We start from the raw sequence: 13,480 nt of genomic DNA on the forward strand, positions 1-13,480 counted from the left end.
TGCTGTGATATGAGGAAGCCCACAAAGGACACATGGAGAGGATGTATAGAGAGAGTTGCCTGGTTGTTAGGCAAAATGTGGAAAAGAACTGAAGAACCCATTCAACACCCCTATCTGAGGCCCCAGCCATATGGCTCTGGTGAAGTCATCCACTTATATTCAGCCACTGAAGCCACCACAGCTGAGGGGGCACCAGTCATTGTAGAGCAAAAATGAGCCATCCCTACTGTGCCCTTCCTTAATGTCTGATCCATGTGGTAGAGAACATAATAAAATTGTTGTTGGTTTACTCCACTAATTTTTAGGAGTATTTGCTATGCCTCAATAGAAAACTTGCACATGCACCATAAATCTGGAAAGTGGAGAGAGGGAAATATTTTGTACATATATGACCACCATAGTCTCTTTTTAAACTACAATACACCTTTGTGTAAATACCATAGGTGGTTTTCCATATGCTTCCTTATTCGATTTACCTCTTAGGATTCTTCTTCTTCCTCCAGTGACAGGGATAAATTTCCTCTATAGAGATTTTAATCTGAGGATTTTGATTGTACCTAATATATTTTACCTAAAGAATTGAAAGCTCATATTCCTCTTGCACTCTGTGATTTGAGAAGAAATCAGGGCAAAGATGAACTCATGCTCTAATGCACACATAGAAGGGAAAACATGAATAGAAAAGAAGGATTATATAAATGAAGTGAGAACAGTCTGGATATTGGAAAATATATTGTTCTTCTCCCTATTTCCCCTCACAGGGGTCAAGATCGAGCTGAGAAACTCTGCAAGCTCTGAGTAGGAAGACATCTTTCTGGCCTCGGTATCTCTGGCAAGAGAGAAGAGGAGACCCTCAGAATTCTGCAGGTTCCTGACAGGATGTTTCCTTTTCCACAGAACTTACAGCCTTGCCTCCTCTCTCCACCTGAGACCATCAGGACTAATTTCAAGTTATCTTTCATTTCCAGAAATCTATGCCTCATTTGTTTCCAAGCAAATTGGAGATAATACCCATCTGTGCCTAATTATGGCAAATCCTACTTCTCTTTCCTTCCCTTGACATAGCACTTATCATATATGACATTGTATTTTAACTTATTTATTTGACCATTTTAATTCTATACCCCTTTCCCCAGAATGAAAGTTTCATACAGTTATGAATATTTGTGTTTCATTACTATTTGTACTCCGGAGACCCAGAACAGTGCCTGGCATAGATTGGATTCCCTTTAATTTTATGAAATGCATGGTTGCATGGATAGATGAATAAATGTAAAGGAAAAATAAATGTAAGATTTTAGCTTCTGTAGCTATGACCCCAAATTTTTAGTTACTGGAATTGTCCTGTAAACTAGATATGCTCCACTTTTTGAATTGATTTAATCCATAATCTCACTAAAGTTTAGGGAATGCTACATCTTTAAAAGTGTACAATAACTATAAGAAATGTTAAAAATAAATAATATAGGATAGATAATTATTTTAGTCAGCAACTCTGTTGGCACCTACAGATAACGGAATCACTTTTGAGTTACTGTCTTGTTATAATTATAACTTTATCCACTTATTTCCTTTTTGGTACTCCACCTACAATTATGATTAACCATTCGCCAAGTGAATGGTAGTTAACACCATGTGGATGAGTGACTTCATTTCTACCAGATACGTATTAAAAATTTTAGAGATCAGAGCCATTAACACATGTATTTATCATATCATCCTGTAAATATGTTTTCATCCAAGTTCTAAATGTAGCAAAACTAAAAAAACTCTACAAATAAAATATGATACACAAAAAAGAAAAGAAATGAAAAAGGAAGAAGCACCTGTGTTTTCATGAAATATTTATTATTATAAATTATAAGACATGACAGGTGAGAAAATTTCCATATATTTATCAGAAATGTGGAAGACACTAAAATGGATACAAGCCAGAGCAATTGCATTTCAAAGAGAAAAAAAGTTGATAATTTCAGAATCATTTTTAAGTACCTCAGGGACTTCCTATACAAGAGAGGAAATTTTAAAGGAAAAAACTAAAAAATATTATCCTTCTAAGTGACACTAAATTCTTTGATATCAATTATTCCCAGGAAATTTCCTGAACTTTGGTTCTTATAAAGATAATCCAGGTCACCTTTAACACTTGTAAATGTACAGCCTACCTGGTAACTAAAGTGGTGGGACTTTTCTTCCCCTTTAATTAATTTCCACCAATCAGCCCATCTTCCTAAAACATCTTCATTCCACAATATTTTCCATTTCAGGAAATGGTAACTCCATTCTTCCAGAAACCAGTGGAATAGAACACAACCTAGAAGACATCACTAACTACTCCTTTACATGATTCCAATTCATCATCAAACCATAAGTGTTCTATCTTCAAAATATATCTGTACAATCCCTCTCTCATCTAAACCACGATACTGTCTCTCCTAGGTTATCAGTGTAGCATCCTAGGCAAACACCTTGCTTCCCCCATTGCCCTCCTAAAATTTATTCTCAAAACAGCAGCCAGAGCAAGCTTGCAAAGCATACTCTGATCATGTCACTCTTTTGTTCAATACACTACAATGATTTTTTCCATCTCAATTAGCTATTGCTATGATTACTATATCTTACTAGATTTTGGTGTCCCTCCAAACTAATCTCTTATGATTCTCCTCACTGTACCCAGTTCATTCTTTTCAACCACACTTGCTTGTCTTCAAAAAGTCCATATGTAACTCCTGCATGAGTATTTTCGCTTTCTACTTATTCAGCCTGGAAACACTTCCCACATATAACTGCATTGCTTGTTTTGTCATTTTCTTAAGGTCTCTACTCAAACATCATGTTATCAAGGAACTTTTATTTCTTCCTCCCCCTCCTACTGTAGCAAACATGCCCTATTCACATAAGCTTACACTATTTTTGCCCAGTGTACATATCACTATCTGATAGTTTGTATATTTATTTGTTTATTCATTTGTTTCTCCCTCACTAACTGAAATAAAAATAAGCTCCATGAAGGTAAGGAATTTGTTTGTTTTGATCGATGCTGTATTTAAAGCTCTGAGTGAGTATGGAACGTGGCACGTGATCTGAAGACAATCTATATACTGTGTGACTCAGAAAGGACCCTGAAGAGCTGCATCTGGAAGTCTCCTGGGACGCCAGTGTTGCCTGTGCTTTCTTTCTCCTACTCGACCATAACTTCTATCTTTATTAAAGCATCGTATGAGTAAAAGCCTGAAGAGTCTGTTAAGTACTTTCAATTATCCAAACCTGTGCAACTGATGCAAAAGAATACCGTTAAAGTGAAAAACAAGCTCTAGAAGGAAAAAATTGTAATGTATATATCAATAAAAGGTTAATATTCAGAATATATAAATCAATAAGAAAAAAAAGCAGATCTTTAAATAAAAAATGGGCAAAGGACTTGAACAGGAATTTCACATGGCTGATTTCACAATGACTAATAAAGTTATAAAAAGGTTATCAAATTCATTAGACATTAGGAGAAATTCAAAATAAACACAAAATGCAAAGTTGTTCCTATCCACCAAAATCGCTTCCTTGAAAATGTCAGATAAGATCAAATATATACCAAGGATGTGGAGCAACCAAGGACTCTCATATACTGTGCATAGAAATAAAACTGGTACAATCACTTTGAAAAACTGTTGTCAATAGATATGAAAGTTCATCCTATTCATGGCATTATGACCTAGCAATTTTATTCCTGCTCATATGCCTGATGGAAATGTATACATAGCTCATGAGAATTATGAAAAAGAAGTTCCTAAAAGCACTGTTTGTAATAGTTCAAACTGAAAACATCCCAAACTTCTGTCAACAGTAGAATGGGTAAATGAAGTTTTGTATATTCATATAATGGAACGCTATACACCAATTAGAAGAAATTAAACCACATGCAACAGCATGGATTAAATCTGCCAAATAAACACAAAGGAGTACAAGATTTCAGTTAGAAAAACTTGAAAAAGAAGAAAAATTATTTTAGGCTGTTAGAAGTGAGGGTAAAGGGAACACTAGAGGAACTTCTGGTGAGCTGGTATTATTTTATTGATTGATTTGAGCACTGGTTACATGGGCTTTATAATGTTGTAAAAAAATGCATCCATTTGTGTCCTTAAAAGTTTGTATAATTTTATATGCCTATATTTCAATAAAAAGTTAATAATTACATCATGAGTATTTCCCAATATAATCCAATAATCTTTGAAAACATGATGTGTATTTTCATAATATCACATAGTATTAGTGGACCAAATATATTTAATTAATGACTAAATGTTGGACATCAGGTTTCTCAAATTGTTATTGCTATAAATGCAGTATGTCCCTGTACTTACTTCAGTGTGGACCTCTCTGGTTATTTCCTTCTCATAAAATCCTAGAAGTGGATATATTTAAAACTTAAGAACAATTTTTCAGAAAATTTTGGTGTGGTACTTCATATTTGGTATAAAGTAAAAAATTACCCTCTAGAGAGTTGATGCTAGTGAAGATTACGCTAACATCTCTGGGTTATCTTCTGTACAATATGAAACCAAAGGAGTTGGGATAAATATGGAGTTGCCTCATGCCACACTCAAGAAGCTCTGAAAGATGTTTATTTTTTTTAGAGTATATTGCCTTTGGCGGGAGATTTTTTTCCATCAAGGGTTTATTCAAGGCAATGGTGCATGAAAATTTCCACATTATAATCTTCTAAGCAGTCTTTTATGAACAGTATTACAATAGGTTTCCTTTCAAGGCAAGGAAAAATGCCTACTTTGCCCAAGCCCCAATCATTTTTTATATCTTGTTTTCCTTTCATTAACCCTCCTCTCCAGGCAGCTGCTTGTTTTCCTGTTCCTCTTCCCTGCCATACTAATTCCCATTTCCATGATTTTATTAGTTTTGTTCCCTGAGTCTAGGTTTTCCATTTTCTACCAAATCATACCTCACCCAGACTTTGAAGCCTAGTTCAAGGTCTGTCATCTTCACAAACATTATTCTAATGTTTCCCAAGTTTAAGCCTTTTCTTTGCTGAATATCCAAAGTGCATGAGCCTAAACTGCCAATGTGTCATTTTGGAAGCAATGACTACTAGGTGTCATTTTCAATTTCCTCCATTCAAGTCAAGTATTGTACCTAGGTTTTGCTAGAATGAGTGTGCCTTTGTAGGCACAGCTATCTTGTTTACCCCTATGCTCCAAACCCTTAACAAGATAAGAGTTACAGGTGCTAAGTAACTCTTTTTGAAATAATTAATTATTGAAGACTTATCTTCTCAAATCAGCTACTCACACTGGAGTATCTTACAGTAAAATAACAGAAAGAAACATTGTAACTTGGGTGAAAATGAAGCATGATTATAAGATTCTGTTTGGGTTATACGTAAGAGACACAGTCTACACAGTGAATAGTCTTGAATGTAAACTATCCAATATGGCAACCATTAGCCACAGGTGTCCACCAAGCCATTGAAATGTGGATAATCTGAATTAAGATGTGCAGGAAGAGTAAAATACACATTAAATTTTGAAGATTTAGGCAAAAATAGAATGTAAACTATCTTATTAATAATTTTTATATTGATCACATTGAAATAATAATATCTTGGCTATATCATGATAGACAAAATATATTATTAAAATGAGTTTTGCCTGGTTTTTATGTGTTTTTGCCTTCTTAGCGTGTCTCCTAGAAAATTTAAAATTAAACCCGTGGTTCACATTATATTTCTATTGCACAGCATATCCCTAAGTCTTTTTAGGATATAATCTATTATTAAAATATAGGGAGATGTTAGAAAATGCCTAAGTAGATATGTTCCCATCCTCAAGTGGAAACTGAAAGAATCCAGATAGAAAAGTAAGGCTTGCTGATGCACACGATAGTGAACTAGTTAAGATGTAAAAATGTTTGTGATGCTAAATTTTATGGAGACTTGGGCATTAAAGTTCTGAAGACATTCTGAATATTTATGTTTGTTTTTCCTGAAATATTTGTAATATATAATTCTATATTACTTTCCCTCTTCTAAAACTATCTGATGGTTTTACAAAAAATATTGTGGCAGAGGTCTACTTATATAACTGAAATTGCCATGATTTTTTAAATCTTTATTTTATCAAGAATAAAAGCTGGAGATGTGAATATTGAAAATAAACTTTCAGATTAGTTTCTGCCCTTCTTTTAAAGTACATTAAGCTACTTTTGTGAGCCCATTAATTTCTTACACAAATGTTTATTATTCTCTTGGCTCATGAGGCTTAGTGCCATCATTTGAATTTTCTTCATTCTGCTTGCCTTCTTCATACTTCAATTTGCTAAGCATATACAAAAAAGAACGATTTTTATAATAGGCAACAGAAAGGGGTGTGTGTGGGTGGGTGTGTATGAAGAACCCTCATTCTGAGATATACCTACATTGTATGTGCTTGCCCCCATCGCTAATCTTCCCTTTCAGTGACAATTCATAAAATGTAGGTTATCACTCTTACTCCTCTAAGTTCACCAATGGCTTTAAAATTGCAATTTCAAAATATTTTACTCAGCCTCTTTGGGTATTTATCACATTTAAGCATTTGTTTCTGGAAATTCTCTCCTCTCTCAATTTCCATAATTTCTGCTTCTCTCATCATTTCTTCCTGATCTTCTTTATGAAATTTATTGGTTACATATATATTGACAATTTTCAAATCAATGTCTTTGAGCATTTTTTCTCCTGAGATGCAGATTGGTAGGTACAACTGACCCCTGAGGTGATGTTGAACCTCATTTAGAGATAAACATGCCAAGTCTGAACTCATCTTTTTGCTAATAATACCTTCCATCCAATTACTCAAATGAAATGCCTGCAAGCACCTGTATATTCCACCCTCTTCCTTATATTAACTCTGCTCTTAAGTCCTGTCACTTGTCAATTCCAGCTCTTAAATATTTTAAATGCCCATTTCCTACTTTCTATTCATTTCCACTGCTGCCCTAGTAAAGGCCTTCATTATCTCCCTCTTATAGTACTGTCATAACTTCCCTAGCAAATATATCATTTTGCCCCCAATATATCTCCCATACTTTTCTCATGTTAACTGTTAACAGTATGAACATCTATTCACATTTCCCACATTAAATTTCTTTAATACTGTGCCATCATCCAGAGAAGTATTTCTCAAAGTAGAGCAGGCCATCATCATCAGAGTCACTGGATCAGAAATACTGGAGACAGGCCAGGAATCTTCAGTTATATAAGTTCTCCAGGTAGTAACATAACACATACTACAGTTTGAGAAACGCTCCCATAGGAGTAAAGCAACCAATACACTTGCAAGGCATATACTGCCCTTCATTATCTGACTGAAGTCTATTTTTTTCTAACCTCATTCAATTTTTGTTCCAACACAATTGAACTGATTTGTAATCCTTTGAAGGTACCATTTCCTCTCACAAATTCATTCCTTTGCACAAACTGAAACTTCAGCTTGAGATTCCCATCCATGTTTATTTCCTGGCAGCCTTTATTCAACCTTCAAGTCCAGTTATTTTGCACTGAGGAGTTATTTTGAATCCCTGTGTCCTCAGTGTCTACAAGTATCAAGCATCTAATACAGCTGCTCAAATTCACCACCCGTACACCCCATATTGCTCTTGAGTTATTTCCTCACTTTTTAATTTATATTCATTGTAGGTGTCCTTTTCTTCCTTTCCATCATCAAGGGTTAGCTCACTGAGTACAGGGCTTTTGTTTTCTGGTATATTCCTTTTACTTGGAATAGTGGATGACACATAAAAATTCACTGACTGTCTCACTTAATAATTTAATGTTAGAAGTAAATAGATGATAAATCCCCAAATTCCATGATGTGTGAGGAAACAACAAACTTTGGGGAAAGCACACTGGTAGTCTGAAGAACTGTGCTCTAGGCCTAGCTTTTTTTATTGATCAGCAGTGTGAGCATATCTCTTACAGCCTCTAATGCTAAGGTTTCTAAACAGGAACACGAGGGGATTTGGAATGTTGGAATGGCTCTCAACCCTGGCTGGACTTTCCATTGATGTGTGGGGTTAAAATTCACTGAACCTATCCGGGTGTGAGGCCCCAGCATCTGTAGCTCTGAAGGCCTCCCATGGTTTCAGGGAAAAGGCAGGTTGGGCCCCTGTGCAGCAGATGAGAGTATTGTGTACCTACAGAGATCTCACTCTATCCTCCACCACCTTCTGAATTTTCATGCACAAAGAATGACATTTATTAAGCTCTTTAAGCACACGTGGAACAGCTAAGTGATTTTCACATAACATTACTGTTTCTGGTAAAAAAAAAAATGTCTTTCTGCTTTATCCTGAAGTCTGACGGGAGGTATTTGAAACTGACAAAATATCACAGCATTCACTTCTAAGAAGCGAAACAAAAGCATTGAGGTGAACAAATGCATTTTGTTTTGATTTCTCTACACACACATTCCCCCACCTTTTGCTGTTCTGAGAACAGCATGTTCCTGGACACCTTTCAGAATCTCTGTCCTTTTCCCTTTCCGTGAGCCAATGGGATTCACTGACATGGCATTTATGAGATGTCAAAAGAGAAAGAGACAAACTGGCCCTGACTCATTCTGAGACCAAGCGAGCTAGTCGATATTTATCTCTAACCTTGGTTCTGTACCTTCGGAATCAGCCTATGAGCTAAGCAGAGAAGGAAAAGGAGAGACAACACACAGGGTATTTAAAGAAAAGCTAAGCCTAAGCTAGCATTGTGATACGCCATCAATGAGACGGCCCAGGGAAGAGACTGAGCCACTCTGAGTATGTAGAGTGGAGTCAACAAAAACAGAAAGAAGTACTATATTTGGTCAATCAAAAGAAAAAAATCAACACTCCTTACCCAATATTCAAGATTTTCTACTATTTGACCCCAGTCTCCTTTCCCAAACTTTCATCTTCCCAACATTTTTATCTTTTCTTACAGTCTAACATCCAGACAAATTAAGCATACATATTAGTCCCTATAAGAGGTACATTATTATGTTTTACTCATGCTATGCTCACTGTTTGAAATCCCCCTTTCTCCAATGACACAGGCTCAAATCTGAGCTTTACTTCAAGGTCACCCTCAAATGCCCTCATCCACCCACCCAGGCACCTCCCATCCCTGCTCCAAATGGCAAGTGCCCTCTCTCTGCTCTCAATATATGGCTGGTGACTAAGGGTATCATCTCACAATTGGTATCATAGTTATATTTGTATAGATATTATGTCTCCAATTTTAAGTTCTGTCAAGGTAGTTTCTCATTTATGTCTGTGGCTGACTCAGTGCCTAAAACAGTATCTTTTGTTTCCCAGTTTTATTGAGAAATAACTGACATACATCACTGTATATGTTTAAGATGACAGCATGATGATTTGATTTACATATATTGTGAAATGATTACCGCTATAGGTTTAGTTAACATCCGTCACCTCATATAGATGCAATAAAAAGAGGGAGAAGAAAAAATTCTTGTGATGAGAACCATTATGATCTACTCTCTTAACAACTTTGCTACATATCATAGAGCAGTGTTAACTACAGTCACCGTGTTGTACACAACATGCCTAGTACTTATTTATCTTGTAACTGGAAATTTATACCTTTGGACTACCTTCCTCGAATTCCCCCTCCTCCTACTCTCTGCCTCTGGTAACCATAAATATAATCTCTTTTTTCTGTGAGTTTGGTGATTTTGTTTGTTTAGAGTCCACATGTAAGTGAGAACATGCAGTATTTGTCTTTCTTTGTCTGACTTATTCCACTTAGCCCTCAAAGTCCATCCATGTTGTCACAAATGGCAGGAGTCCACTGTTTTTAAGGCTGAACCACGCCACATCTTCTTTATCCATTTAACCATTGATGGACACTTAGCTTGTTTCCATGTCTTGGCTATTGTAAATAATGCTGCTTATAAACATGGGAGTGCAGATATCTTTTTGATTTAGTGTTTTTTTTTCCTTTGTATATATTCCCAGAAGTGGAAGTGCTGGATCATATGGTAATTCTATTTTAAAATTTTTGAGGAACCTCCATACTGTTCTCCATAGTGGCTGTACCAATTTACATTCCCACCAACAGTGCATGAGGGTTCGCTTTTCTCCACATCCACTTCAGCATTTGTTGTCTCTTGTCTTTTTGATGATGATCATTCTAACAGGCATGAGGTGATATCTCTTTGTGGTTTCCACTTGCACTTCCCTAATGAATAATGATGTCGAGCATCTTTTCATGTACTAGTGCCTAATACAGCATCTTAATTCTAGTTAGTTAGGTACTTCATAAAATTTACTGATAAAAGAAAGATGGAAATAAATATTATTTATTCAAAGTACATGTTATTCCCTGACAAGAAGAAAAATATTGACCCTTGAAATAGTAGAAGCAGCCTCAGAAACTCTTAGACTCAATAAATTGTTGATGGAGAACACACATACATACACACATAGATGAAACAGTAAATTTGGTTATCATTTGTTATGCCTCAACTTCTGTCCAGGGTGCTTTACATACATTATCATTTTTAAATGTGACATTAACCTCACAAGAGAGGTACTATTCTATTTTAAAGTAGGAAAACTGAGGTACAAAGTTGTCTAAGGTTCCAGGCCAAGATAGGGCTTGAAATCGTCTTGTTTATTCCTAAGCCCTTGCTCTTTCCATTATGCTGCATTGCTTGGATAGATGTATTTTAAAATACAGTCAAATAAAAAACAAGAATGATTGAAGAGATATGTGGTTTTCAAAACCTTTTCTGGAATCCAGCTCTTTCATAAAAGAAGTGAGTTCTGAATTTTAAACATTTAAGCCAGGTAATCAGAGTATGAAAAAAAATGATCCTGGCCTTAATTTGATAGCTCTTGTTCCATTTTAACATCCTTTGGCAGTTTGGAACAGCAGTGTTTTATTCGTGTTAATCCAAGGACATTCGAAGGTTGATTGGCACCCTAAGATTAGAATGATTTGATTTTGATACAGTTGAGTCTATCTATGCCAACTGTCTCTTTCTGCTGATCCAATCACCCAAGTCAAAGGAGTATATTCATATGAAGACAAAATAAGGATGGCTAAGTAGAAAACGGTTTTGTAAGTTTCAAAAAGTATTAGGTTAACCAAGAAGTTGAAACTCTTGAAAATTGAGAGTGGTGGTACTATGTAAGAAAGCTACCAAATCTCTGTATGTGACTTATTTTGTTATTTCTCAAGTTTTTCATGATCTGAAAGAATCACTTGATTTTCAGGATTTGTAGGGGCTGTGCTTAGACAATGTGTAGATTTACTGAAGCACATTGCTTGACTTCAGATAATTTCTGGAGGAACCGCAGAAGATATGGAAAAGAAGCACAGACTATACATCAATTCACCAACATGGGCTTTTCAAACAAGTTTTGAAGCTTATATGTTTAAATATTAATTCGCTGGCTTAACAGCTACAAAATGAAAAGGACTAACAAATGTGATCTAAACAGAAGATATTAAGGCTTGTATTTTGCAAGTGGATGCCCTTGAGAGGCTTCTATAAGAGATGAATAGCAACTCCAGAGTTCGTGAATTCACAGACTGTGGAGACCAACATCTGTAATTACTCTCCACCAAGATCTGTCAGCACTGCTACGCGACTGGCACCACTGTAAGTTGCAGATTCTATAAATGATGCCGTTTCAAACAGACACACAAAAATTTATATCCATCAATTTCAGGAAACTATTGTTAATGTAGTTAAACAGATAATGGTGTCCCTAGGGTCTAGAAAAAGGCAAGGTCAAAATATATTTATATACATATATGTATTTAAATACATATATTTATATACAAAATATATGTATTTATATACATATACAAACACAGTGGAACAATGTGTTTTATTTTTCCCCTGGGAATTAAAACTGTAGTGCTATAATACTAATATTGGGCCCACTCGGTAAGTACATATACTTTCTAGTATTTTTCATATTCTCAATTAAATATGTTTTAATGCCTCAAAAAATTATTGATCTGTGCTGTTAGTTTCATGCGTGCCCCAGCCATTCTAAGAAAAGGATTTCTCTTTCAATAGTCTTCTTTTCCAAATAAAATATTCTAAATAAGTTTATATAATTAAGTTAGATAACAGCAAATCCAGGGATGTTTCTTCCAATTCAATCTTATCGTAAAGAAGCTTAATGAAATTTGTTGCATTCTTCAAAAATGTATAAATTTTTTCTGTTTCATACATTTTATACTCTTTTCATTTCTGAATTATAGAAACTGGAGACAATATCCTTCCTTGGTTGTATTTATAACCACTAGCCAATCCTTCATTCAAGACTCAGCTTATTTAACAACAACAAAAAAAAGAAATAAGAGCTATTTATCAACAATTTTTAAAAACTGAGTTCACTGTGTGTTAGTCAAACAGGAATTTGAATAACAGTATTAAATGAGCTAGTATTAAAATTGTATACATTCTCATGATGAGTTCTCTTGACAGATAGAGAGCTAGCTGATCTTCATTTTTACCCAGAATCGTTTTGTCACACGTAATATTCAGAAAAGCGAATCCAAATTGGTCTAGCTAGTTGTTTTTGCTAGCCTCGTGATACAGGTTTTTTTCATCATCTTTCCCATAGTGAATTTATAAAGAGAATTGTTCCCCCAATTTACAGGCTGAACAATTGTTCCCTCAATTTCTGCCTATCTCAGAAATATAGCAAGAAGAGATATGGCAAGTCTTCCAGGGCATGCAACAATTTTTGTCTAAAATGCAATTGTGGTAGATTGTTTGCACAAATGGCTGTAATCATTCATTTTCCTGTATATGCTCCCATTGGCAATATAACCCCACAGCTCCTCTTATCAAAAGGTGGAGTCTAATTTTTCTATAACCTGAATTGGACTGGCTCTGTGACTTGTTTTGGCCACAAGAATATGACAAGTGGAGCAATGGGCCATTTTTGAACTCGGGCTTCAAGAGGCCTTCATGCTTCCACTCTCCCTGCTGAGGTGCCATGTGAACAGGCCAAGGCTATCCTACCAGACTGTGTGAGACACATAGTTCAGTTGTTCCCATCGCTCCAGGTGATATCCAGCCAAGCTCCAAAAGCAGAGCCACGTGGCAGACTTGCGCAGATGCATGCAGAGCAGCTGGGACCAGAATTGCTCAACTGAGCCCAGTCTAAACTATCAACCACTGAGTTATGAGCTAAATAAATGTTTATTGTTGTAAGCCCCTGAGCTGTTGGGGTGACTTGTTACACAGCAACAGATAACTGACAGACTACTTGCGCATGAGTCCTGTTTCTCTGAAGACTTTAGGGTATTTACCTTCTCTAATATCTTAGCATAATGTATAGTCCAGAGTAGTTGCTCAACAATGAATTACTTAATTTTTTGAAATGTTTCTAGAACAAGAATAAACAGTTACCTTTTGGTACTTTGGTAATATCCAACTAATCACCATGACTAATCAATCCCTCATTCACCTTA

This window comes from Balaenoptera musculus, chromosome 13 (assembly GCF_009873245.2).
Source record: "Balaenoptera musculus isolate JJ_BM4_2016_0621 chromosome 13, mBalMus1.pri.v3, whole genome shotgun sequence".
Classification (NCBI taxonomy): domain Eukaryota; kingdom Metazoa; phylum Chordata; class Mammalia; order Artiodactyla; family Balaenopteridae; genus Balaenoptera; species Balaenoptera musculus.